General features: G+C 44.0%; 50 non-coding genes across 50 annotated transcripts; all 50 read right to left on the bottom strand.

Moving 5' to 3' along the window:
• Nucleotides 1-114: 114 nt before the first annotated feature.
• LOC141061665 (U4 spliceosomal RNA) lies at nt 115-255 on the bottom strand. Its single transcript, XR_012223505.1, has one exon. It is a non-coding gene; the product is annotated as a U4 spliceosomal RNA (small nuclear RNA).
• A 283-nt stretch (nt 256-538) lies between these two features.
• On the bottom strand, nt 539-679 carry LOC141061704 (U4 spliceosomal RNA). The gene has a single exon (XR_012223540.1). It is a non-coding gene; the product is annotated as a U4 spliceosomal RNA (small nuclear RNA).
• Nucleotides 680-962: 283 nt separating this feature from the next.
• LOC141062609 (U4 spliceosomal RNA) lies at nt 963-1,104 on the bottom strand. The gene has a single exon (XR_012224360.1). It is a non-coding gene; the product is annotated as a U4 spliceosomal RNA (small nuclear RNA).
• A 283-nt stretch (nt 1,105-1,387) lies between these two features.
• Nucleotides 1,388-1,528, bottom strand: LOC141062280 (U4 spliceosomal RNA). The gene has a single exon (XR_012224063.1). It is a non-coding gene; the product is annotated as a U4 spliceosomal RNA (small nuclear RNA).
• Nucleotides 1,529-1,809: 281 nt separating this feature from the next.
• On the bottom strand, nt 1,810-1,950 carry LOC141061277 (U4 spliceosomal RNA). The gene has a single exon (XR_012223153.1). It is a non-coding gene; the product is annotated as a U4 spliceosomal RNA (small nuclear RNA).
• Nucleotides 1,951-2,235: 285 nt separating this feature from the next.
• LOC141061667 (U4 spliceosomal RNA) lies at nt 2,236-2,376 on the bottom strand. Its single transcript, XR_012223506.1, has one exon. It is a non-coding gene; the product is annotated as a U4 spliceosomal RNA (small nuclear RNA).
• A 283-nt stretch (nt 2,377-2,659) lies between these two features.
• LOC141061242 (U4 spliceosomal RNA) lies at nt 2,660-2,800 on the bottom strand. Its single transcript, XR_012223121.1, has one exon. It is a non-coding gene; the product is annotated as a U4 spliceosomal RNA (small nuclear RNA).
• A 283-nt stretch (nt 2,801-3,083) lies between these two features.
• LOC141062610 (U4 spliceosomal RNA) lies at nt 3,084-3,225 on the bottom strand. Its single transcript, XR_012224361.1, has one exon. It is a non-coding gene; the product is annotated as a U4 spliceosomal RNA (small nuclear RNA).
• Nucleotides 3,226-3,508: 283 nt separating this feature from the next.
• On the bottom strand, nt 3,509-3,649 carry LOC141062281 (U4 spliceosomal RNA). The gene has a single exon (XR_012224064.1). It is a non-coding gene; the product is annotated as a U4 spliceosomal RNA (small nuclear RNA).
• A 281-nt stretch (nt 3,650-3,930) lies between these two features.
• Nucleotides 3,931-4,071, bottom strand: LOC141061413 (U4 spliceosomal RNA). Its single transcript, XR_012223276.1, has one exon. It is a non-coding gene; the product is annotated as a U4 spliceosomal RNA (small nuclear RNA).
• Nucleotides 4,072-4,356: 285 nt separating this feature from the next.
• On the bottom strand, nt 4,357-4,497 carry LOC141061017 (U4 spliceosomal RNA). The gene has a single exon (XR_012222918.1). It is a non-coding gene; the product is annotated as a U4 spliceosomal RNA (small nuclear RNA).
• Nucleotides 4,498-4,782: 285 nt separating this feature from the next.
• LOC141062309 (U4 spliceosomal RNA) lies at nt 4,783-4,922 on the bottom strand. The gene has a single exon (XR_012224088.1). It is a non-coding gene; the product is annotated as a U4 spliceosomal RNA (small nuclear RNA).
• A 283-nt stretch (nt 4,923-5,205) lies between these two features.
• On the bottom strand, nt 5,206-5,346 carry LOC141061935 (U4 spliceosomal RNA). Its single transcript, XR_012223749.1, has one exon. It is a non-coding gene; the product is annotated as a U4 spliceosomal RNA (small nuclear RNA).
• Nucleotides 5,347-5,627: 281 nt separating this feature from the next.
• LOC141063017 (U4 spliceosomal RNA) lies at nt 5,628-5,768 on the bottom strand. Its single transcript, XR_012224707.1, has one exon. It is a non-coding gene; the product is annotated as a U4 spliceosomal RNA (small nuclear RNA).
• Nucleotides 5,769-6,053: 285 nt separating this feature from the next.
• LOC141061006 (U4 spliceosomal RNA) lies at nt 6,054-6,194 on the bottom strand. The gene has a single exon (XR_012222908.1). It is a non-coding gene; the product is annotated as a U4 spliceosomal RNA (small nuclear RNA).
• Nucleotides 6,195-6,479: 285 nt separating this feature from the next.
• On the bottom strand, nt 6,480-6,620 carry LOC141060922 (U4 spliceosomal RNA). The gene has a single exon (XR_012222832.1). It is a non-coding gene; the product is annotated as a U4 spliceosomal RNA (small nuclear RNA).
• A 285-nt stretch (nt 6,621-6,905) lies between these two features.
• LOC141062593 (U4 spliceosomal RNA) lies at nt 6,906-7,046 on the bottom strand. The gene has a single exon (XR_012224346.1). It is a non-coding gene; the product is annotated as a U4 spliceosomal RNA (small nuclear RNA).
• A 283-nt stretch (nt 7,047-7,329) lies between these two features.
• Nucleotides 7,330-7,470, bottom strand: LOC141061936 (U4 spliceosomal RNA). The gene has a single exon (XR_012223750.1). It is a non-coding gene; the product is annotated as a U4 spliceosomal RNA (small nuclear RNA).
• A 281-nt stretch (nt 7,471-7,751) lies between these two features.
• LOC141062200 (U4 spliceosomal RNA) lies at nt 7,752-7,892 on the bottom strand. The gene has a single exon (XR_012223990.1). It is a non-coding gene; the product is annotated as a U4 spliceosomal RNA (small nuclear RNA).
• Nucleotides 7,893-8,175: 283 nt separating this feature from the next.
• Nucleotides 8,176-8,317, bottom strand: LOC141062721 (U4 spliceosomal RNA). Its single transcript, XR_012224461.1, has one exon. It is a non-coding gene; the product is annotated as a U4 spliceosomal RNA (small nuclear RNA).
• A 282-nt stretch (nt 8,318-8,599) lies between these two features.
• LOC141062675 (U4 spliceosomal RNA) lies at nt 8,600-8,741 on the bottom strand. The gene has a single exon (XR_012224419.1). It is a non-coding gene; the product is annotated as a U4 spliceosomal RNA (small nuclear RNA).
• Nucleotides 8,742-9,022: 281 nt separating this feature from the next.
• Nucleotides 9,023-9,163, bottom strand: LOC141062060 (U4 spliceosomal RNA). Its single transcript, XR_012223863.1, has one exon. It is a non-coding gene; the product is annotated as a U4 spliceosomal RNA (small nuclear RNA).
• Nucleotides 9,164-9,444: 281 nt separating this feature from the next.
• Nucleotides 9,445-9,585, bottom strand: LOC141061345 (U4 spliceosomal RNA). Its single transcript, XR_012223215.1, has one exon. It is a non-coding gene; the product is annotated as a U4 spliceosomal RNA (small nuclear RNA).
• A 285-nt stretch (nt 9,586-9,870) lies between these two features.
• Nucleotides 9,871-10,011, bottom strand: LOC141062364 (U4 spliceosomal RNA). The gene has a single exon (XR_012224138.1). It is a non-coding gene; the product is annotated as a U4 spliceosomal RNA (small nuclear RNA).
• Nucleotides 10,012-10,296: 285 nt separating this feature from the next.
• Nucleotides 10,297-10,437, bottom strand: LOC141061000 (U4 spliceosomal RNA). Its single transcript, XR_012222903.1, has one exon. It is a non-coding gene; the product is annotated as a U4 spliceosomal RNA (small nuclear RNA).
• Nucleotides 10,438-10,720: 283 nt separating this feature from the next.
• On the bottom strand, nt 10,721-10,861 carry LOC141062095 (U4 spliceosomal RNA). Its single transcript, XR_012223895.1, has one exon. It is a non-coding gene; the product is annotated as a U4 spliceosomal RNA (small nuclear RNA).
• Nucleotides 10,862-11,142: 281 nt separating this feature from the next.
• LOC141062202 (U4 spliceosomal RNA) lies at nt 11,143-11,283 on the bottom strand. The gene has a single exon (XR_012223992.1). It is a non-coding gene; the product is annotated as a U4 spliceosomal RNA (small nuclear RNA).
• Nucleotides 11,284-11,566: 283 nt separating this feature from the next.
• Nucleotides 11,567-11,708, bottom strand: LOC141062722 (U4 spliceosomal RNA). Its single transcript, XR_012224462.1, has one exon. It is a non-coding gene; the product is annotated as a U4 spliceosomal RNA (small nuclear RNA).
• A 282-nt stretch (nt 11,709-11,990) lies between these two features.
• On the bottom strand, nt 11,991-12,132 carry LOC141062676 (U4 spliceosomal RNA). The gene has a single exon (XR_012224420.1). It is a non-coding gene; the product is annotated as a U4 spliceosomal RNA (small nuclear RNA).
• Nucleotides 12,133-12,413: 281 nt separating this feature from the next.
• Nucleotides 12,414-12,554, bottom strand: LOC141062061 (U4 spliceosomal RNA). The gene has a single exon (XR_012223864.1). It is a non-coding gene; the product is annotated as a U4 spliceosomal RNA (small nuclear RNA).
• Nucleotides 12,555-12,835: 281 nt separating this feature from the next.
• On the bottom strand, nt 12,836-12,976 carry LOC141062065 (U4 spliceosomal RNA). The gene has a single exon (XR_012223867.1). It is a non-coding gene; the product is annotated as a U4 spliceosomal RNA (small nuclear RNA).
• Nucleotides 12,977-13,261: 285 nt separating this feature from the next.
• LOC141061397 (U4 spliceosomal RNA) lies at nt 13,262-13,402 on the bottom strand. The gene has a single exon (XR_012223262.1). It is a non-coding gene; the product is annotated as a U4 spliceosomal RNA (small nuclear RNA).
• Nucleotides 13,403-13,687: 285 nt separating this feature from the next.
• LOC141061001 (U4 spliceosomal RNA) lies at nt 13,688-13,828 on the bottom strand. The gene has a single exon (XR_012222904.1). It is a non-coding gene; the product is annotated as a U4 spliceosomal RNA (small nuclear RNA).
• A 283-nt stretch (nt 13,829-14,111) lies between these two features.
• Nucleotides 14,112-14,252, bottom strand: LOC141062096 (U4 spliceosomal RNA). Its single transcript, XR_012223896.1, has one exon. It is a non-coding gene; the product is annotated as a U4 spliceosomal RNA (small nuclear RNA).
• A 290-nt stretch (nt 14,253-14,542) lies between these two features.
• Nucleotides 14,543-14,683, bottom strand: LOC141061229 (U4 spliceosomal RNA). Its single transcript, XR_012223110.1, has one exon. It is a non-coding gene; the product is annotated as a U4 spliceosomal RNA (small nuclear RNA).
• A 285-nt stretch (nt 14,684-14,968) lies between these two features.
• Nucleotides 14,969-15,109, bottom strand: LOC141061638 (U4 spliceosomal RNA). Its single transcript, XR_012223480.1, has one exon. It is a non-coding gene; the product is annotated as a U4 spliceosomal RNA (small nuclear RNA).
• Nucleotides 15,110-15,392: 283 nt separating this feature from the next.
• Nucleotides 15,393-15,533, bottom strand: LOC141062026 (U4 spliceosomal RNA). Its single transcript, XR_012223832.1, has one exon. It is a non-coding gene; the product is annotated as a U4 spliceosomal RNA (small nuclear RNA).
• A 281-nt stretch (nt 15,534-15,814) lies between these two features.
• Nucleotides 15,815-15,955, bottom strand: LOC141061675 (U4 spliceosomal RNA). Its single transcript, XR_012223514.1, has one exon. It is a non-coding gene; the product is annotated as a U4 spliceosomal RNA (small nuclear RNA).
• Nucleotides 15,956-16,240: 285 nt separating this feature from the next.
• Nucleotides 16,241-16,381, bottom strand: LOC141061398 (U4 spliceosomal RNA). Its single transcript, XR_012223263.1, has one exon. It is a non-coding gene; the product is annotated as a U4 spliceosomal RNA (small nuclear RNA).
• A 285-nt stretch (nt 16,382-16,666) lies between these two features.
• Nucleotides 16,667-16,807, bottom strand: LOC141062024 (U4 spliceosomal RNA). Its single transcript, XR_012223830.1, has one exon. It is a non-coding gene; the product is annotated as a U4 spliceosomal RNA (small nuclear RNA).
• A 283-nt stretch (nt 16,808-17,090) lies between these two features.
• LOC141061937 (U4 spliceosomal RNA) lies at nt 17,091-17,231 on the bottom strand. The gene has a single exon (XR_012223751.1). It is a non-coding gene; the product is annotated as a U4 spliceosomal RNA (small nuclear RNA).
• A 281-nt stretch (nt 17,232-17,512) lies between these two features.
• LOC141061414 (U4 spliceosomal RNA) lies at nt 17,513-17,653 on the bottom strand. The gene has a single exon (XR_012223277.1). It is a non-coding gene; the product is annotated as a U4 spliceosomal RNA (small nuclear RNA).
• A 285-nt stretch (nt 17,654-17,938) lies between these two features.
• Nucleotides 17,939-18,079, bottom strand: LOC141061018 (U4 spliceosomal RNA). Its single transcript, XR_012222919.1, has one exon. It is a non-coding gene; the product is annotated as a U4 spliceosomal RNA (small nuclear RNA).
• A 285-nt stretch (nt 18,080-18,364) lies between these two features.
• LOC141062310 (U4 spliceosomal RNA) lies at nt 18,365-18,504 on the bottom strand. Its single transcript, XR_012224089.1, has one exon. It is a non-coding gene; the product is annotated as a U4 spliceosomal RNA (small nuclear RNA).
• A 283-nt stretch (nt 18,505-18,787) lies between these two features.
• LOC141061938 (U4 spliceosomal RNA) lies at nt 18,788-18,928 on the bottom strand. The gene has a single exon (XR_012223752.1). It is a non-coding gene; the product is annotated as a U4 spliceosomal RNA (small nuclear RNA).
• A 281-nt stretch (nt 18,929-19,209) lies between these two features.
• LOC141063018 (U4 spliceosomal RNA) lies at nt 19,210-19,350 on the bottom strand. The gene has a single exon (XR_012224708.1). It is a non-coding gene; the product is annotated as a U4 spliceosomal RNA (small nuclear RNA).
• A 285-nt stretch (nt 19,351-19,635) lies between these two features.
• LOC141061399 (U4 spliceosomal RNA) lies at nt 19,636-19,776 on the bottom strand. Its single transcript, XR_012223264.1, has one exon. It is a non-coding gene; the product is annotated as a U4 spliceosomal RNA (small nuclear RNA).
• Nucleotides 19,777-20,061: 285 nt separating this feature from the next.
• On the bottom strand, nt 20,062-20,202 carry LOC141061002 (U4 spliceosomal RNA). The gene has a single exon (XR_012222905.1). It is a non-coding gene; the product is annotated as a U4 spliceosomal RNA (small nuclear RNA).
• A 283-nt stretch (nt 20,203-20,485) lies between these two features.
• Nucleotides 20,486-20,626, bottom strand: LOC141062490 (U4 spliceosomal RNA). The gene has a single exon (XR_012224252.1). It is a non-coding gene; the product is annotated as a U4 spliceosomal RNA (small nuclear RNA).
• Nucleotides 20,627-20,907: 281 nt separating this feature from the next.
• LOC141062203 (U4 spliceosomal RNA) lies at nt 20,908-21,048 on the bottom strand. The gene has a single exon (XR_012223993.1). It is a non-coding gene; the product is annotated as a U4 spliceosomal RNA (small nuclear RNA).
• Between the last annotated feature and the right edge of the window lie 282 nt (nt 21,049-21,330).

A 21,330-nucleotide genomic window follows, 5' to 3' on the forward strand; every position in this document is an offset into this window, starting at 1 on the left:
CACTCTCTCCTTCTGCTCCAGGCAACAAACATCAATCCATTGCTGTGAGAAGCAAGGCTATTCTTCCACGCTGGGAGGAGCTAAGACTCTGTTATTTGCATACCATAGATTAAGTCTCCTGAGAGACCAACAAAAATTGCCAAAGCTGACTGTATTTCAAGTCATCATGGCGGGGTATTGGGAAAAGTTTTCAATTAGCAATAATCACGCCTCGGTTAAACCTCATGGGATACGAAATTACCACTGCGCAAAGTTGAAAGAACTGTTGTGACCAATGCCTTCCTGCTTTCAAAGCAGAGCTTGTTTAAGCCATGGTGAGTTACAAATTCTCGCTAGCCCTCCCACACTGCTTCCAGGCATCCTGGGCTTCCACATTCTGAGGGCTCAGGAAAGATGTAATTTTTGGCAATTACAGGCAGATTGCCTCACTCTCGCCTTCTGCTCCAAGAAACAAACATCAATCCATTGCTGTGAGAAGCAAGGCTTTTCTTCCACACTGGGAGGACCTAAGACTGTCATTTGCATACCATAGATTAAGTCTCCTGAGGGACCAACAAAAATTACCAAAGCTGACTGTATTTCAAGTCATCATGGCGGGGTATTGGGAAAAGTTTTCAATTAGCAATAATCACGCCTCGGTTAAACCTCATGGGCTACGATATTGTCACTGCGCAAAGTTGAAAACACTGTTGTGACCAATGCCTTCCCGCTTCCAAATCAGAGCTTGTTTAAGCTACGGTGAGTTACAAATTCTCAATAGCCCTTCCACACTGCTTCCAGGCATCCTGAGCTTCCACATTCTAAAGGCTCAGTTAAGATGAAATTTTTGGTCATTACAGGCAGATTGCCTCACTCTCTCCTTCTGCTCCAAGAAACAAACATCAATCCATTGCTGTGAGAAGCAAGGCTTTTCTTCCACACTGGGAGGACCTAAGACTGTCATTTGCATACCATAGATTAAGTCTCCTGAGAGACCAACAAAAACTGAAAAAAGCTGACTGTATTTCAAGTCATCATGGCGGGGTATTGGGAAAAGTTTTCAATTAGCAATAATCACGCCTCGGTTAAACCTCATAGGCTACAATTTTGCCACTGCGCAAAGTTGAAAGAACTGTTGTGACCAATGCCTTCCTGCTTCCAAAGCAGAGCTTGTTTAAGCTACGGTGAGTTACAAATTCTCAATAGCCCTTCCACACTGCTTCCAGGCATCCTGAGCTTCCACATTCTAAAGGCTCAGTTAAGATGAAATTTTTGGTCATTACAGGCAGATTGCCTCACTCTCTCCTTCTGCTCCAAGAAACAAACATCAATCCATTGCTGTGAGAAGCAAGGCTTTTCTTCCACACTGGGAGAAGCTAAGACTGTCATTTGCATTCCATGAATTAAGTCTCCTGAGAGACCATCAAAAATTGCAAAAGCTGACTGTATTCCAAGTCATTATGGCGGGGTATTGGGAAAAGTTTTCAATTAGCAATAATCACGCCTTGGATAAACCTCATGGGCAACAATATTGCCACAGCGCAAAGATGAAAGAACAGAAGTGACCAAGGGCTTCCCGCTTCCAGGGCAGAACATTTTAAGCCATGGTGAGTTACAAATCACCACTAGCCCTCCACGCTGCTTCCAGGCATCCTTGGCTTACACATTCTAAGGGTTCAGTTAAGATGTAATTTTTGGCAATTACAGGCAGATTGCCTCACTCTCGCCTTCTGCTCCAAGAAACAAACATCAATCCATTGCTGTGAGAAGCAAGGTTTTTCTTCCACACTGGGAGGACCTAAGACTGTCATTTACATACCATAGATTAAGTCTCCTGAGAGACCAACAAAAATTGCCAAAGCTGACTGTATTTCAAGTCATCATGGCGGGGTATTGGGAAAAGTTTTCAATTAGCAATAATAACGCCTCGGTTTAACCTCATGGGCTACGATATTGCCACTGCGCAAAGTTGAAAGAACTGTTGTGACCAATGCCTTCCTGCTTCCAAAGCAGAGCTTGTTTAAGCTATGGTGAGTTACAAATTCTCACTAGCCCTCCCACACTGCTTCCAGGCATTCTGAGCTTCCACATTCTAAGGGCTCAGTTAAGATGAAATTTTTGGCAATTACAGGCAGATTGCCTCACTCTCTCCTTCTGCTCCAGGCAACAAACATCAATCCATTGCTGTGAGAAGCAAGGCTATTCTTCCACGCTGGGAGGAGCTAAGACTCTGTTATTTGCATACCATAGATTAAGTCTCCTGAGAGACCAACAAAAATTGCCAAAGCTGACTGTATTTCAAGTCATCATGGCGGGGTATTGGGAAAAGTTTTCAATTAGCAATAATCACGCCTCGGTTAAACCTCATGGGATACGAAATTACCACTGCGCAAAGTTGAAAGAACTGTTGTGACCAATGCCTTCCTGCTTTCAAAGCAGAGCTTGTTTAAGCCATGGTGAGTTACAAATTCTCGCTAGCCCTCCCACACTGCTTCCAGGCATCCTGGGCTTCCACATTCTGAGGGCTCAGGAAAGATGTAATTTTTGGCAATTACAGGCAGATTGCCTCACTCTCGCCTTCTGCTCCAAGAAACAAACATCAATCCATTGCTGTGAGAAGCAAGGCTTTTCTTCCACACTGGGAGGACCTAAGACTGTCATTTGCATACCATAGATTAAGTCTCCTGAGAGACCAACAAAAATTACCAAAGCTGACTGTATTTCAAGTCATCATGGCGGGGTATTGGGAAAAGTTTTCAATTAGCAATAATCACGCCTCGGTTAAACCTCATGGGCTACGATATTGTCACTGCGCAAAGTTGAAAACACTGTTGTGACCAATGCCTTCCCGCTTCCAAATCAGAGCTTGTTTAAGCTACGGTGAGTTACAAATTCTCAATAGCCCTTCCACACTGCTTCCAGGCATCCTGAGCTTCCACATTCTAAAGGCTCAGTTAAGATGAAATTTTTGGTCATTACAGGCAGATTGCCTCACTCTCTCCTTCTGCTCCAAGAAACAAACATCAATCCATTGCTGTGAGAAGCAAGGCTTTTCTTCCACACTGGGAGGACCTAAGACTGTCATTTGCATACCATAGATTAAGTCTCCTGAGAGACCAACAAAAACTGAAAAAAGCTGACTGTATTTCAAGTCATCATGGCGGGGTATTGGGAAAAGTTTTCAATTAGCAATAATCACGCCTCGGTTAAACCTCATAGGCTACAATTTTGCCACTGCGCAAAGTTGAAAGAACTGTTGTGACCAATGCCTTCCTGCTTCCAAAGCAGAGCTTGTTTAAGCTACGGTGAGTTACAAATTCTCAATAGCCCTTCCACACTGCTTCCAGGCATCCTGAGCTTCCACATTCTAAAGGCTCAGTTAAGATGAAATTTTTGGTCATTACAGGCAGATTGCCTCACTCTCTCCTTCTGCTCCAAGAAACAAACATCAATCCATTGCTGTGAGAAGCAAGGCTTTTCTTCCACACTGGGAGAAGCTAAGACTGTCATTTGCATTCCATGAATTAAGTCTCCTGAGAGACCATCAAAAATTGCAAAAGCTGACTGTATTCCAAGTCATTATGGCGGGGTATTGGGAAAAGTTTTCAATTAGCAATAATCACGCCTTGGATAAACCTCATGGGCAACAATATTGCCACAGCGCAAAGATGAAAGAACAGAAGTGACCAAGGGCTTCCCGCTTCCAGGGCAGAACATTTTAAGCCATGGTGAGTTACAAATCACCACTAGCCCTCCACGCTGCTTCCAGGCATCCTTGGCTTACACATTCTAAGGGTTCAGTTAAGATGTAATTTTTGGCAATTACAGGCAGATTGCCTCACTCTCGCCTTCTGCTCCAAGAAACAAACATCAATCCATTGCTGTGAGAAGCAAGGTTTTTCTTCCACACTGGGAGGACCTAAGACTGTCATTTACATACCATAGATTAAGTCTCCTGAGAGACCAACAAAAATTGCCAAAGCTGACTGTATTTCAAGTCATCATGGCGGGGTATTGGGAAAAGTTTTCAATTAGCAATAATAACGCCTCGGTTAAACCTCATAGACTACGATATTGCCACTGCGCAAAGTTGAAAGAACTGTTGTGACCAATGCCTTCCTGCTTCCAAAGCAGAGCTTGTTTAAGCTATGGTGAGTTACAAATTCTCACTAGCCCTCCCACACTGCTTCCAGGCATTCTGAGCTTCCACATTCTAAGGGCTCAGTTAAGATGAAATTTTTGGCAATTACAGGCAGATTGCCTCACTCTCTCCTTCTGCTCCAGGCAACAAACATCAATCCATTGTTGTGAGAAGCAAGGCTTTTCTTCCACGCTGGGAGGAGCTAAGACTCTGTTATTTGCATACAATGGATTAAGTCTCCTGAGAGACCAACAAAAATTGCCAAAGCTGACTGTATTTCAAGTCATCATGGCTGGGTATTGGGAAAAGTTTTCAATTAGCAATAATCACGCCTCGGTTAAACCTCATAGGCTACGATATTGCCACTGCGCTAAGTTGAAAGAATTGTTGTGACCAATGCCTTCCTGCATCCAAAGCAGAGCTTGTTTAAGCTATGGTGAGTTACAAATTCTCACTAGCCCTCCCACACTGCTTCCAGGCATTCTGAGCTTCCACATTCTAAGGGCTCAGTTAAGATGAAATTTTTGGCAATTACAGGCAGATTGCCTCACTCTCTCCTTCTGCTCCGGGCAACAAACATCAATCCATTGCTGTGAGAAACAAGGCTATTCTTCCATGCTGGAAGGAGCTAAGACTCTGTTATTTGCATACCATAGATTAAGTCTCCTGAGAGACCAACAAAAATTGCCAAAGCTGACTGTATTTCAAGTCAACATGGCGGGGTATTGGAAAAAGTGTCAATTAGCAATAATCACGCCTCGGTTAAACCTCATGAACTACGATATTGCCACTGCGCAAAGTTGAAAGAACTGTTGTGACCAATGCCTTCCTGCTTTCAAAGCAGAGCTTGTTTAAGCTACGGTGAGTTACAAATTCTCACTAGCCCTCCCACACTGCTTCCAGGCATCCTGGGCTTCCACATTCTGAGGGCTCAGGAAAGATGTAATTTTTGGCAATTACAGGCAGATTGCCTCACTCTCGCCTTCTGCTCCAAGAAACAAACATCAATCCATTGCTGTGAGAAGCAAGGCTTTTCTTCCACACTGGGAGAAGCTAAGACTGTCATTTGCATTCCATGAATTAAGTCTCCTGAGAGACCAACAAAAATTGCCAAAGCTGACTGTATTCCAAGTCATTATGGCGGGGTATTGGGAAAAGTTTTCAATTAGCAATAATCACGCCTTGGATAAACCTCATGGGCAACAATATTGCCACAGCGCAAAGATGAAAGAACAGAAGTGACCAAGGGCTTCCCGCTTCCAGAGCAGAACATTTTAAGCCATGGTGAGTTACAAATCACCACTAGCCCTCCACGCTGCTTCCAGGCATCCTTGTCTTACACATTCTAAGGGTTCAGTTAAGATGTAATTTTTGGCAATTACAGGCAGATTGCCTCACTCTCGCCTTCTGCTCCAAGAAACAAACATCAATCCATTGCTGTGAGAAGCAAGGCTTTTCTTACACACTGAGAGGATCTAAGACTGTCATTTACATACCATAGATTAAGTCTCCTGAGAGACCAACAAAAATTGCCAAAGCTGACTGTAATTCAAGTCATCATGGCGGGGTATTGCGAAAAGTTTTCAATTAGCAATAATCACGCCTCGGTTAAACCTCATAGGCTACGATATTGCCACTGCGCAAAGTTGAAAGAACTGTTGTGACCAATGCCTTCCTGCTTCCAAAGCAGAGCTTGTTTAAGCTATGGTGAGTTACAAATTCTCACTAGCCCTCCCACACTGCTTCCAGGCATTCTGAGCTTCCACATTCTAAGGGCTCAGTTAAGATTAAATTTTTGGCAATTACAGGCAGATTGCCTCACTCTCTCCTTCTGCTCCAGGCAACAAACATCAATCCATTGCTGTGAGAAGCAAGGCTTTTCTTCCACGCTGGGAGGAGCTAAGATTCTGTTATTTGCATACAATGGATTAAGTCTCCTGAGAGACCAACAAAAATTGCCAAAGCTGACTGTATTTCAAGTCATCATGGCGGTGTATTGGGAAAAGTTTTCAATTAGCAATAATCACGCCTCGGTTAAACCTCATAGGCTACGATATTGTCACTGCGCAAAGTTGAAAGAACTGTTGTGACCAATGCCTATCTGCTTCCAAAGCAGAGCTTGTTTAAGCTATGGTGAGTTACAAATTCTCACTAGCCCTCCCACACTGCTTCCAGGCATTTTGAGCTTCCACATTCTAAGGGTTCAGTTAAGATGAAATTTTTGGCAATTACAGGCAGAATGCCTCACTCTCTCCTTCTGCTCCAGGCAACAAACATCAATCCATTGCTGTGAGAAGCAAGGCTTTTCTTCCACGCTGGGAGGAGCTAAGATTCTGTTATTTGCATACAATGGATTAAGTCTCCTGAGAGACCAACAAAAATTGCCAAAGCTGACTGTATTTCAAGTCATCATGGCGGTGTATTGGGAAAAGTTTTCAATTAGCAATAATCACGCCTCGGTTAAACCTCATAGACTACGATATTGCCACTGCGCAAAGTTGAAAGAACTGTTGTGACCAATGCCTATCTGCTTCCAAAGCAGAGCTTGTTTAAGCTATGGTGAGTTACAAATTCTCACTAGCCCTCCCACACTGCTTCCAGGCATTTTGAGCTTCCACATTCTAAGGGTTCAGTTAAGATGAAATTTTTGGCAATTACAGGCAGATTGCCTCACTCTCTCCTTCTGCTCCAGGCAACAAACATCAATCCATTGCTGTGAGAAGCTAGGCTTTTCTTCCACGCTGGGAGGAGCTTAGACTCTGTTATTTGCATACAATGGATTTAGTCTCCTGAGAGACCTACAAAAATTGCCAAAGCTGACTGTATTTCAAATCATCATGGCGGGGTATTGGGAAAAGTTTTCAATTAGCAATAATCACGCCTCGGTTAAACCTCATGGGCTACGATATTGCCACTGCGCAAAGTTGAAAGAACTGTTGTGACCAATGCCTTCCTGCTTCCAAAGCAGAGCTTGTTTAAGCTACGGTGATTTACAAATTCTCACTAGCCCTCCCACACTGCTTCCAGGCATCCTGGGCTTCCACATTCTGAGGGCTCAGGAAAGATGTAATTTTTTTCAATTACAGGCAGATTGCCTCACTCTCGCCTTCTGCTCCAAGAAACAAACATCAATCCATTGCTGTGAGAAGCAAGGCTTTTCTTCCACACTGGGAGAAGCTAAGACTGTCATTTGCATTCCATGAATTAAGTCTCCTGAGAGACCAACAAAAATTGCCAAAGCTGACTGTATTCCAAGTCATTATGGCGGGGTATTGGGAAAAGTTTTCAATTAGCAATAATCACGCCTTGGATAAACCTCATGGGCAACAATATTGCCACAGCGCAAAGATGAAAGAACAGAAGTGACCAAGGGCTTCCCGCTTCCAGGGCAGAAATTTTTAAGCCATGGTGAGTTCCAAATCACCACTAGCCCTCCACGCTGCTTCCAGGCATCCTGGGCTTCCACATTCTAAGGGCTCAGTTAAGATGTAATTTTTGGCAATTACAGGCAGATTGCCTCACTCTCGCCTTCTGGTCCAAGAAACAAACATCAATCCATTGCTGTGAGAAGCAATTCTTTTCTTCCACACAGGGATGACCTAAGACTGTCATTTGCATACCATAGATTAAGTCTCCTGAGAGACCAACAAAAATTGCCAAAGCTGACTGTGTTTCAAGTCATCATGGCAGGGTATTAGGAAAAGTTTTCAATTAGCAATAATCACACCTCAGTTAAACCTCATGGGCTTCAATATTGCCACTGCGCAAAGTTGAAAGAACTGTTGTGACCAATGCCTTCCCGCTTTCAAAGCAGAGCTTGTTTAAGCTATGGTGAGTTACAAATTCTCACTAGCCCTCCCACACTGCTTCCAGGCAGCCTGAGCTTCCACATTCTAAGGGCTCAGTTAAGATGAAATTTTTGGCAAATACAGGCAGATTGCCTCACTCTCGCCTTCTGCTCCAAGAAACAAACATCAATCCATTGCGGTGAGAAGCAAGGCTTTCATTCCACACTGGGAGAAGCTAAGACTGTCATTTGCATAGAATGTATTAAGTCTCCTGAGAAACCAACAAAAATTGCTAAAGCTGACTGTATTTCAAGTCATCGTGGCAGGGTACAGGGAAAAGTTTTCAATTACCAATAATCACGCCTCAGTTAAACCTCATTGGGCTACGATAAAGCCACAGCGCAAAGATGAAGGAACAGAAGTGACCAAGGGCTTCCTGCTTCCAAGGCAGAACTTGTTTAAGCCATGGTGAGTTCCAAATCACCACTAGCCCTCCACGCTGCTTCCAGGCATCCTGAGTTTCGGCATTCTAAGGGCTCAGTTAAGATGTAATTTTCGGCAATTACAGGTAGATCGCCTCACTCTCTTCTTCTGCTCCAGGCAACAAACACCAACCCATTGCTTTGGGAAGCAAGGCTTCTCTTCCACACTGGGAGGAGCTAAGACAGTCATTTGCATACAATGGATTAAGTCTCCTGAGAGACCAAAAAAAATTGCAAAAGCTGACTGTATTTCAAGTCATCATGGCAGGGTACAGGGAAAAGTTTTCAATTACCAATAATCACGCCTCAGTTAAACCTCATTGGGCTACGATAATGCCACTGCGCAAAGATGAACCAACTGTGGTGATCAAGGGCTTTCCACTTCCAAGGCAGAACTTGTTTAATCCAGGTTGAGTTCCAAATCACCACTAGCCCTCCCACGCTGCTTCCAGGCATCCTGGGCTTCCTCATGCTAAGGGCTCAGGAAAAACAATTTCTGGCAATTACAGGCAGATTGCCTCACTCTCTCCTTCTGCTCCAGGAAACAAACATCAATCCACTGCTGTGAGAAGCAAGGCTATTCTTCCACGCTGGCAGGAGCTAAGACTGTCATTTGCATACCATGGATTAAGTCTCCTGAGAGACCAACAAAAATTGCCAAAGCTGACTGTATTCCAAGTCATTATGGCGGGTTATTGGGAAAAGTTTTCAATTAGCAATAATCACGCCTTGGTTAAACCTAATGGGCTACGATATTGCCTCAGCGCAAAGATGAAAGAACAGAAGTGACCAAGGGCTTCCCGCTTCCAAGGCAGAACATTTTAAGCCATGGTGAGTTCCAAATCACCACTAGCCCTCCACGCTGCTTCCAGGCATCCTTGGCTTCCACATTCTAAGGGCTCAGTTAAGATGTAATTTTTGGCAATTACAGGCAGATTGCCTCATTTTCGCCTTCTGCTTCAAGAAACAAACATCAATCCATTGCTGTGAGAAGCAAGGCTTTTCTTCCACACTGGGAGAAGCTAAGACTGTCATTTGCATACCATAGATTAAGTCTCCTGAAAGACCGACAAAAATTGCCAAAGCTGACTGTATTTCAAGTCATCATGGCGGGCTATTGGGAAAAGTTTTCAATTAGCAATAATCACTCCTCGGTTAAACCTCATAGGCTACGATATTGCCACTGCGCAAAGTTGAAAGAACTGTTGTGACCAATGCCTTCCTGCTTCCAAAGCAGAGCTTGTTTAAGCTACGGTGAGTTACAAATTCTCACTAGCACTCCCACACTGCTTCCAGGCATCCTGAGCTTCCACATTCTAAGGGCTCAGTTAAGATGAAATTTTTGGCAATTACAGGCAGATTGCCTCACTCTCTCCTTCTGCTCCAGGCAACAAACATCAATCCATTGCTGTGAGAAGCAAGGCTTTTCTTCCACGCTGGGAGGAGCTAAGACTCTGTTATTTGCATACAATGGATTAAGTCTCCTGAGAGACCAACAAAAATGTCCAAAGCTGACTGTATTTCAAGTCATCATGGCGGGGTATTGGGAAAAGTTTTCAATTAGCAATAATCACACATCGGTTAAACCTCATAGGCTACGATAATGCCACTGCACAAAGTTGAAAGAACTGTTGTGACCAATGCCTTCCTGCTTTCAAAGCAGAGCTTGTTTAAGCTACGGTGAGTTACAAATTCTCACTAGCCCTCCCACACTGCTTCCAGGCATCCTGAGCTTCCACATTCTAAGGGCTCAGTTAAGATGAAATTTTTGGCAATTACAGGCAGATTGCCTCACTCTCTCCTTCTGCTCCAGGCAACAAACATCAATCCATTGCTATGAAAAGCAAGGCTTTTCTTCCACGCTGGGAGGAGCTAAGACTCTGTTATTTGCACACAATGGATTAAGTCTACTGAGAGACCAACAAAAATTGCCAAAGCTGACTGTATTTCAAGTCATCATGGCGGGGTATTGGGAAAAGTTTTCAATTAGCAATAATCACGCCTCGGTTAAACCTCATGGGCTACGATATTGCCACTGCGCAAAGTTGAAAGAACTGTTGTGACCAATGCCTTCCTGCTTTCAAAGCAGAGCTTGTTTAAGCTAAGGTGAGTGACAAATTCTCACTAGCCCTCCCACACTGCTTCCAGGCATCCTGGGCTTCCACATTCTGAGGGCTCAGGAAAGATGTAAGTTTTGGCAATTACAGGCAGATTGCCTCACTCTCGCCTTCTGCTCCAAGAAACAAACATCAATCCATTGCTGTGAGAAGCAAGGCTTTTCTTCCACACTGGGAGAAGCTAAGACTGTCATTTGCATTCCATGAATTAAGTCTCCTGAGAGACCAACAAAAATTGCCAAAGCTGACTGTATTCCAAGTCATTATGGCGGCGTATTGGGAAAAGTTTTCAATTAGCAATAATCACGCCTTGGATAAACCTCATGGGCAACAATATTGCCACAGCGCAAAGATGAAAGAACAGAAGTGACCAAGGGCTTCCCGCTTCCAGGGCAGAACTTTTTAAGCCATGGTGAGTTCCAAATCACCACTAGCCCTCCACGCTGCTTCCAGGCATCCTGGGCTTCCACATTCTAAGGGCTCAGTTAAGATGTAATTTTTGGCAATTACAGGCAGATTGCCTCACTCTCGCCTTCTGGTCCAAGAAACAAACATCAATCCATTGCTGTGAGAAGCAATTCTTTTCTTCCACACAGGGATGACCTAAGACTGTCATTTGCATACCATAGATTAAGTCTCCTGAGAGACCAACAAAAATTGCCAAAGCTGACTGTGTTTCAAGTCATCATGGCAGGGTATTAGGAAAAGTTTTCAATTAGCAATAATCACACCTCAGTTAAACCTCATGGGCTTCAATATTGCCACTGCGCAAAGTTGAAAGAACTGTTGTGACCAATGCCTTCCCGCTTTCAAAGCAGAGCTTGTTTAAGCTATGGTGAGTTACAAATTCTCACTAGCCCTCCCACACTGCTTCCAGGCAGCCTGAGCTTCCACATTCTAAGGGCTCAGTTAAGATGAAATTTTTGGCAAATACAGGCAGATTGCCTCACTCTCGCCTTCTGCTCCAAGAAACAAACATCAATCCATTGCGGTGAGAAGCAAGGCTTTCATTCCACACTGGGAGAAGCTAAGACTGTCATTTGCATAGAATGTATTAAGTCTCCTGAGAAACCAACAAAAATTGCTAAAGCTGACTGTATTTCAAGTCATCGTGGCAGGGTACAGGGAAAAGTTTTCAATTACCAATAATCACGCCTCAGTTAAACCTCATTGGGCTACGATAAAGCCACAGCGCAAAGATGAAGGAACAGAAGTGACCAAGGGCTTCCTGCTTCCAAGGCAGAACTTGTTTAAGCCATGGTGAGTTCCAAATCACCACTAGCCCTCCACGCTGCTTCCAGGCATCCTGAGTTTCGGCATTCTAAGGGCTCAGTTAAGATGTAATTTTCGGCAATTACAGGTAGATCGCCTCACTCTCTTCTTCTGCTCCAGGCAACAAACACCAACCCATTGCTTTGGGAAGCAAGGCTTCTCTTCCACACTGGGAGGAGCTAAGACAGTCATTTGCATACAATGGATTAAGTCTCCTGAGAGACCAAAAAAAATTGCAAAAGCTGACTGTATTTCAAGTCATCATGGCAGGGTACAGGGAAAAGTTTTCAATTACCAATAATCACGCCTCAGTTAAACCTCATTGGGCTACGATAATGCCACTGCGCAAAGATGAACCAACTGTGATGATCAAGGGCTTTCCACTTCCAAGGCAGAACTTGTTTAATCCAGGTTGAGTTCCAAATCACCACTAGCCCTCCCACGCTGCTTCCAGGCATCCTGGGCTTCCTCATGCTAAGGGATCAGGAAAAACAATTTCTGGCAATTACAGGCAGATTGCCTCACTCTCTCCTTCTGCTCCAGGAAACAAACATCAATCCACTGCTGTGAGAAGCAAGGCTATTCTTCCACGCTGGCAGGAGCTAAGACTGTCATTTGCATACCATGGATTAAGTCTCCTGAGAGACCAACAAAAATTGCCAAAGCTGACTGTATTCCAAGTCATTATGGCGGGTTATTGGGAAAAGTTTTCAATTAGCAATAATCACGCCTTGGTTAAACCTAATGGGCTACGATATTGCCTCAGCGCAAAGATGAAAGAACAGAAGTGACCAAGGGCTTCCCGCTTCCAAGGCAGAACATTTTAAGCCATGGTGAGTTCCAAATCACCACTAGCCCTCCACGCTGCTTCCAGGCATCCTTGGCTTCCACATTCTAAGGGCTCAGTTAAGATGTAATTTTTGGCAATTACAGGCAGATTGCCTCACTTTCGCCTTCTGCTTCAAGAAACAAACATCAATCCATTGCTGTGAGAAGCAAGGCTTTTCTTCCACACTGGGAGAAGCTAAGACTGTCATTTGCATACCATAGATTAAGTCCCCTGAAAGACCGACAAAAATTGCCAAAGCTGATTGTATTTCAAGTCATCATGGCGGGCTATTGGGAAAAGTTTTCAATTAGCAATAATCACTCCTCGGTTAAACCTCATAGGCTACGATATTGCCACTGCGCAAAGTTGAAAGAACTGTTGTGACCAATGCCTTCCTGCTTCCAAAGCAGAGCTTGTTTAAGCTACGGTGAGTTACAAATTCTCACTAGCACTCCCACACTGCTTCCAGGCATCCTGAGCTTCCACATTCTAAGGGCTCAGTTAAGATGAAATTTTTGGCAATTACAGGCAGATTGCCTCACTCTCTCCTTCTGCTCCAGGCAACAAACATCAATCCATTGCTGTGAGAAGCAAGGCTTTTCTTCCACGCTGGGAGGAGCTAAGACTCTGTTATTTGCATACAATGGATTAAGTCTCCTGAGAGACCAACAAAAATTTCCAAAGCTGACTGTATTTCAAGTCATCATGGCGGGGTATTGGGAAAAGTTTTCAATTAGCAATAATCACACCTCGGTTAAACCTCATAGGCTACGATAATGCCACTGCACAAAGTTGAAAGAACTGTTGTGACCAATGCCTTCCTGCTTTCAAAGCAGAGCTTGTTTAAGCTATGGTGAGTTACAAATTCTCACTAGCCCTCCCACACTGCTTCCAGGCATTCTGAGCTTCCACATTCTAAGGGCTCAGTTAAGATGAAATTTTTGGCAATTACAGGCAGATTGCCTCACTCTCTCCTTCTGCTCCAGGCAACAAACATCAATCCATTGCTATGAGAAGCAAGGCTTTTCTTCCACGCTGGGAGGAGCTAAGACTCTGTTATTTGCACACAATGGATTAAGTCTACTGAGAGACCAACAAAAATTGCCAAAGCTGACTGTATTTCAAGTCATCATGGCGGGGTATTGGGAAAAGTTTTCAATTAGCAATAATCACGCCTCGGTTAAACCTCATGGGCTACGATATTGCCACTGCGCAAAGTTGAAAGAACTGTTGTGACCAATGCCTTCCTGCTTTCAAAGCAGAGCTTGTTTAAGCTAAGGTGAGTGACAAATTCTCACTAGCCCTCCCACACTGCTTCCAGGCATCCTGGGCTTCCACATTCTGAGGGCTCAGGAAAGATGTAAGTTTTGGCAATTACAGGCAGATTGCCTCACTCTCGCCTTCTGCTCCAAGAAACAAACATCAATCCATTGCTGTGAGAAGCAAGGCTTTTCTTCCACACTGGGAGAAGCTAAGACTGTCATTTGCATTCCATGAATTAAGTCTCCTGAGAGACCAACAAAAATTGCCAAAGCTGACTGTATTCCAAGTCATTATGGCGGCGTATTGGGAAAAGTTTTCAATTAGCAATAATCACGCCTTGGATAAACCTCATGGGCAACAATATTGCCACAGCGCAAAGATGAAAGAACAGAATTGACCAAGGGCTTCCGCGTGGAAGCGGTTCCAGGGCAGAACATTTTAAGCCATGGTGAGTTACAAATCACCACTAGCCCTCCACGCTGCTTCCAGGCATCCTTGGCTTACACATTCTAAGGGTTCAGTTAAGATGTAATTTTTGGCAATTACAGGCAGATTGCCTCACTCTCGCCTTCTGCTCTAAGAAACAAACATCAATCCATTGCTGTGAGAAGCAAGGCTTTTCTTCCACACTGGGAGGACCTAAGACTGTCATTTACATACCATAGATTAAGTCTCCTGAGAGACCAACAAAAATTGCCAAAGCTGACTGTATTTCAAGTCATCATGGCAAGGTATTGGGAAAAGTTTTCTATTAGCAATAATCACGCCTCGGTTAAACCTCATAGGCTACGATATTGCCACTGCGCAAAGTTGAAAGAACTGTTGTGACCAATGCCTTCCTGCTTCCAAAGCAGAGCTTGTTTAAGCTATGGTGAGTTACAAATTCTCACTAGCCCTCCCACACTGCTTCCAGGCATTCTGAGCTTCCACATTCTAAGAGCTCAGTTAAGATGAAATTTTTGGCAATTACAGGCAGATTGCCTCACTCTCTCCTTCTGCTCCAGGCAACAAACATCAATACATTGCTGTGAGAAGCAAGGCTCTTCTTCCACGCTGGGAGGAGCTAAGACTCTGTTATTTGCATACCATAGATTAAGTCTCCTGAGAGACCAACAAAAATTGCCAAAGCTGACTGTATTTCAAGTCATGATGGCAGGGTATTGGGAAAAGTTTTCAATTAGCAATAACCACGCCTCGGTTAAACCTCATGGGCTACGATATTGCCACTGCGCAAAGTTGAAAGAACTGTTGTGACCAATGCCTTCCTGCTTTCAAAGCAGAGCTTGTTTAAGCTACGATGAGTTACAAATTCTCACTAGCCCTCCCACACTGCTTCCAGGCATCCTGGGCTTCCACATTCTGAGGGCTCAAGAAAGATGTAAATTTTGGCAATTACAGTCAGATTGCCTCACTCTCGCCTTCTGCTCCAAGAAACAAACATCAATCCACTGCTGTGAGAAGCAAGGCTTTTCTTCCACACTGGGAGAAGCTAAGACTGTCATTTGCATTCCATGAATTAAGTCTCCTGAGAGACCAACAAAAATTGCCAAAGCTGACTGTATTCCAAGTCATTATGGCGGGTTATTGGGAAAAGTTTTCAATTAGCAATAATCACGCCTTGGTTAAACCTAATGGGCTACGATATTGCCACAGCGCAAAGATGAAAGAACAGAAGTGACCAAGGGCTTCCCGCTTCCAAGGCAGAACATTTTAAGCCATGGTGAGTTCCAAATCACCACTAGCCCTCCACGCTGCTTCCAGGCATCCTTGGCTTCCACATTCTAAGGGCTCAGTTAAGATGTAATTTTTGGCAATTACAGGCAGATTGCCTCACTTTCGCCTTCTGCTTCAAGAAACAATCATCAATCCATTGCTGTGAGAAGCAAGGCTTTTCTTTCACACTGCGAGAACCTAAGACTGTCATTTGCATACCATAGATTAAGTCTCCTGAAAAACCGACAAAAATTGCCAAAGCTGACTGTATTTCAAGTCATCATGGCGGGCTATTGGGAAAAGTTTTCAATTAGCAATAATCACTCCTCGGTTAAACCTCATAGGCTACGATATTGCCACTGCGCAAAGTTGAAAGAATTGTTGTGACCAATGCCTTCCTGCTTCCAAAGCAGAGCTTGTTTAAGCTACGGTGAGTTACAAATTCTCACTAGCACTCCCACACTGCTTCCAGGCATCCTGAGCTTCCACATTCTAAGGGCTCAGTTAAGATGAAATTTTTGGCAATTACAGGCAGATTGCCTCACTCTCTCCTTCTGCTCCAGGCAACAAACATCAATCCATTGCTGTGAGAAGCAAGGGTTTTCTTCCACGCTGGGAGGAGCTAAGACTCTGTTATTTGCATACAATGGATTAAGTCTCCTGAGAGACCAACAAAAATTTCCAAAGCTGACTGTATTTCAAGTCATCATGGCGGGGTATTGGGAAAAGTTTTCAATTAGCAATAATCACACCTCGGTTAAACCTCATAGGCTACGATAATGCCACTGCACAAAGTTGAAAGAACTGTTGTGACCAATGCCTTCCTGCTTTCAAAGCAGAGCTTGTTTAAGCTATGGTGAGTTACAAATTCTCACTAGCCCTCCCACACTGCTTCCAGGCATTCTGAGCTTCCACATTCTAAGGGCTCAGTTAAGATGACATTTTTGGCAATTACAGGCAGATTGCCTCACTCTCTCCTTCTGCTCCAGGCAACAAACATCAATCCATTGCTATGAGAAGCAAGGCTTTTTTTCCACGCTGGGAGGAGCTAAGACTCTGTTATTTGCACACAATGGATTAAGTCTACTGAGAGACCAACAAAAATTGCCAAAGCTGACTGTATTTCAAGTTATCATGGCGGGGTATTGGGAAAAGTTTTCAATTAGCAATAATTACGCCTCGGTTAAACCTCATGGGCTACGATATTGCCACTGCGCAAAGTTGAAAGAACTGTTGTGACCAATGCCTTCCTGCTTTCAAAGCAGAGCTTGTTTAAGCTACGGTGAGTGACAAATTCTCACTAGCCCTCCCACACTGCTTCCAGGCATCCTGGGCTTCCACATTCTGAGGGCTCAGGAAAGATGTAAGTTTTGGCAATTACAGGCAGATTGCCTCACTCTCGCCTTCTGCTCCAAGAAACAAACATCAATCCATTGCTGTGAGAAGCAAGGCTTTTCTTCCACACTGGGAGAAGCTAAGACTGTCATTTGCATTCCATGAATTAAGTCTCCTGAGAGACCAACAAAAATTGCCAAAGCTGACTGTATTCCAAGTCATTATGGCGGGGTATTGGGAAAAGTTTTCAATTAGCAATAATCACGCCTTGGATAAACCTCATGGGCAACAATATTGCCACAGCGCAAAGATGAAAGAACAGAAGTGACCAAGGGCTTCCCGCTTCCAGGGCAGAACATTTTAAGCCATGGTGAGTTACAAATCACCACTAGCCCTCCACGCTGCTTCCAGGCATCCTTGGCTTACACATTCTAAGGGTTCAGTTAAGATGTAATTTTTGGCAATTACAGGCAGATTGCCTCACTCTCGCCTTCTGCTCCAAGAAACAAACATCAATCCATTGCTGTGAGAAGCAAGGTTTTTCTTCCACACTGGGAGGACCTAAGACTGTCATTTACACACCATAGATTAAGTCTCCTGAGAGACCAACAAAAATTGCCAAAGCTGACTGTATTTCAAGTCATCATGGCGGGGTATTGGGAAAAGTTTTCAATTAGCAATAATAACGCCTCGGTTAAACCTCATAGACTACGATATTGCCACTGCGCAAAGTTGAAAGAACTGTTGTGACCAATGCCTTCCTGCTTCCAAAGCAGAGCTTGTTTAAGCTATGGTGAGTTACAAATTCTCACTAGCCCTCCCACACTGCTTCCAGGCATTCTGAGCTTCCACATTCTAAGGGCTCAGTTAAGATGAAATTTTTGGCAATTACAGGCAGATTGCCTCACTCTCTCCTTCTGCTCCAGGCAACAAACATCAATCCATTGTTGTGAGAAGCAAGGCTTTTCTTCCACGCTGGGAGGAGCTAAGACTCTGTTATTTGCATACAATGGATTAAGTCTCCTGAGAGACCAACAAAAATTGCCAAAGCTGACTGTATTTCAAGTCATCATGGCTGGGTATTGGGAAAAGTTTTCAATTAGCAATAATCACGCCTCGGTTAAACCTCATAGGCTACGATATTGCCACTGCGCTAAGTTGAAAGAATTGTTGTGACCAATGCCTTCCTGCATCCAAAGCAGAGCTTGTTTAAGCTATGGTGAGTTACAAATTCTCACTAGCCCTCCCACACTGCTTCCAGGCATTCTGAGCTTCCACATTCTAAGGGCTCAGTTAAGATGAAATTTTTGGCAATTACAGGCAGATTGCCTCACTCTCTCCTTCTGCTCCGGGCAACAAACATCAATCCATTGCTGTGAGAAACAAGGCTATTCTTCCATGCTGGAAGGAGCTAAGACTCTGTTATTTGCATACCATAGATTAAGTCTCCTGAGAGACCAACAAAAATTGCCAAAGCTGACTGTATTTCAAGTCAACATGGCGGGGTATTGGAAAAAGTGTCAATTAGCAATAATCACGCCTCGGTTAAACCTCATGAACTACGATATTGCCACTGCGCAAAGTTGAAAGAACTGTTGTGACCAATGCCTTCCTGCTTTCAAAGCAGAGCTTGTTTAAGCTACGGTGAGTTACAAATTCTCACTAGCCCTCCCACACTGCTTCCAGGCATCCTGGGCTTCCACATTCTGAGGGCTCAGGAAAGATGTAATTTTTGGCAATTACAGGCAGATTGCCTCACTCTCGCCTTCTGCTCCAAGAAACAAACATCAATCCATTGCTGTGAGAAGCAAGGCTTTTCTTCCACACTGGGAGAAGCTAAGACTGTCATTTGCATTCCATGAATTAAGTCTCCTGAGAGACCAACAAAAATTGCCAAAGCTGACTGTATTCCAAGTCATTATGGCGGGGTATTGGGAAAAGTTTTCAATTAGCAATAATCACGCCTTGGATAAACCTCATGGGCAACAATATTGCCACAGCGCAAAGATGAAAGAACAGAAGTGACCAAGGGCTTCCCGCTTCCAGAGCAGAACATTTTAAGCCATGGTGAGTTACAAATCACCACTAGCCCTCCACGCTGCTTCCAGGCATCCTTGGCTTACACATTCTAAGGGTTCAGTTAAGATGTAATTTTTGGCAATTACAGGCAGATTGCCTCACTCTCGCCTTCTGCTCCAAGAAACAAACATCAATCCATTGCTGTGAGAAGCAAGGCTTTTCTTCCACACTGAGAGGATCTAAGACTGTCATTTACATACCATAGATTAAGTCTCCTGAGAGACCAACAAAAATTGCCAAAGCTGACTGTAATTCAAGTCATCATGGCGGGGTATTGCGAAAAGTTTTCAATTAGCAATAATCACGCCTCGGTTAAACCTCATAGGCTACGATATTGCCACTGCGCAAAGTTGAAAGAACTGTTGTGACCAATGCCTTCCTGCTTCCAAAGCAGAGCTTGTTTAAGCTATGGTGAGTTACAAATTCTCACTAGCCCTCCCACACTGCTTCCAGGCATTCTGAGCTTCCACATTCTAAGGGCTCAGTTAAGATTAAATTTTTGGCAATTACAGGCAGATTGCCTCACTCTCTCCTTCCGCTCCAGGCAACAAACATCAATCCATTGCTGTGAGAAGCAAGGCTTTTCTTCCACGCTGGGAGGAGCTAAGACTCTGTTATTTGCATACAATGGATTAAGTCTCCTGAGAGACCAACAAAAATTTCCAAAGCTGACTGTATTTCAAGTCATCATGGCGGGGTATTGGGAAAAGTTTTCAATTAGCAATAATCACACCTCGGTTAAACCTCATAGGCTACGATAATGCCACTGCACAAAGTTGAAAGAACTGTTGTGACCAATGCCTTCCTGCTTTCAAAGCAGAGCTTGTTTAAGCTATGGTGAGTTACAAATTCTCACTAGCCCTCCCACACTGCTTCCAGGCATCCTGAGCTTCCACATTCTAAGGGCTCAGTTAAGATGAAATTTTTGGCAATTACAGGCAGATTGCCTCACTCTCTCCTTCTGCTCCAGGCAACAAACATCAATCCATTGCTATGAAAAGCAAGGCTTTTCTTCCACGCTGGGAGGAGCTAAGACTCTGTTATTTGCACACAATGGATTAAGTCTACTGAGAGACCAACAAAAATTGCCAAAGCTGACTGTATTTCAAGTCATCATGGCGGGGTATTGGGAAAAGTTTTCAATTAGCAATAATCACGCCTCGGTTAAACCTCATGGGCTACGATATTGCCACTGCGCAAAGTTGAAAGAACTGTTGTGACCAATGCCTTCCTGCTTTCAAAGCAGAGCTTGTTTAAGCTAAGGTGAGTGACAAATTCTCACTAGCCCTCCCACACTGCTTCCAGGCATCCTGGGCTTCCACATTCTGAGGGCTCAGGAAAGATGTAAGTTTTGGCAATTACAGGCAGATTGCCTCACTCTCGCCTTCTGCTCCAAGAAACAAACATCAATCCATTGCTGTGAGAAGCAAGGCTTTTCTTCCACACTGGGAGAAGCTAAGACTGTCATTTGCATTCCATGAATTAAGTCTCCTGAGAGACCAACAAAAATTGCCAAAGCTGACTGTATTCCAAGTCATTATGGCGGCGTATTGGGAAAAGTTTTCAATTAGCAATAATCACGCATTGGATAAACCTCATGGGCAACAATATTGCCACAGCGCAAAGATGAAAGAACAGAAGTGACCAAGGGCTTCCCGCTTCCAGGGCAGAACTTTTTAAGCCATGGTGAGTTCCAAATCACCACTAGCCCTCCACGCTGCTTCCAGGCATCCTGGGCTTCCACATTCTAAGGGCTCAGTTAAGATGTAATTTTTGGCAATTACAGGCAGATTGCCTCACTCTCGCCTTCTGGTCCAAGAAACAAACATCAATCCATTGCTGTGAGAAGCAATTCTTTTCTTCCACACAGGGATGACCTAAGACTGTCATTTGCATACCATAGATTAAGTCTCCTGAGAGACCAACAAAAATTGCCAAAGCTGACTGTGTTTCAAGTCATCATGGCAGGGTATTAGGAAAAGTTTTCAATTAGCAATAATCACACCTCAGTTAAACCTCATGGGCTTCAATATTGCCACTGCGCAAAGTTGAAAGAACTGTTGTGACCAATGCCTTCCCGCTTTCAAAGCAGAGCTTGTTTAAGCTATGGTGAGTTACAAATTCTCACTAGCCCTCCCACACTGCTTCCAGGCAGCCTGAGCTTCCACATTCTAAGGGCTCAGTTAAGATGAAATTTTTGGCAAATACAGGCAGATTGCCTCAATCTCGCCTTCTGCTCCAAGAAACAAACATCAATCCATTGCGGTGAGAAGCAAGGCTTTCATTCCACACTGGGAGAAGCTAAGACTGTCATTTGCATAGAATGTATTAA

The sequence above is a fragment of the Dendrobates tinctorius genome, unplaced genomic scaffold, assembly GCF_039654945.1.
Source record: "Dendrobates tinctorius isolate UK_male_01 unplaced genomic scaffold, ASM3965494v1 ptg000245l, whole genome shotgun sequence".
NCBI classification, from domain to species: domain Eukaryota; kingdom Metazoa; phylum Chordata; class Amphibia; order Anura; family Dendrobatidae; genus Dendrobates; species Dendrobates tinctorius.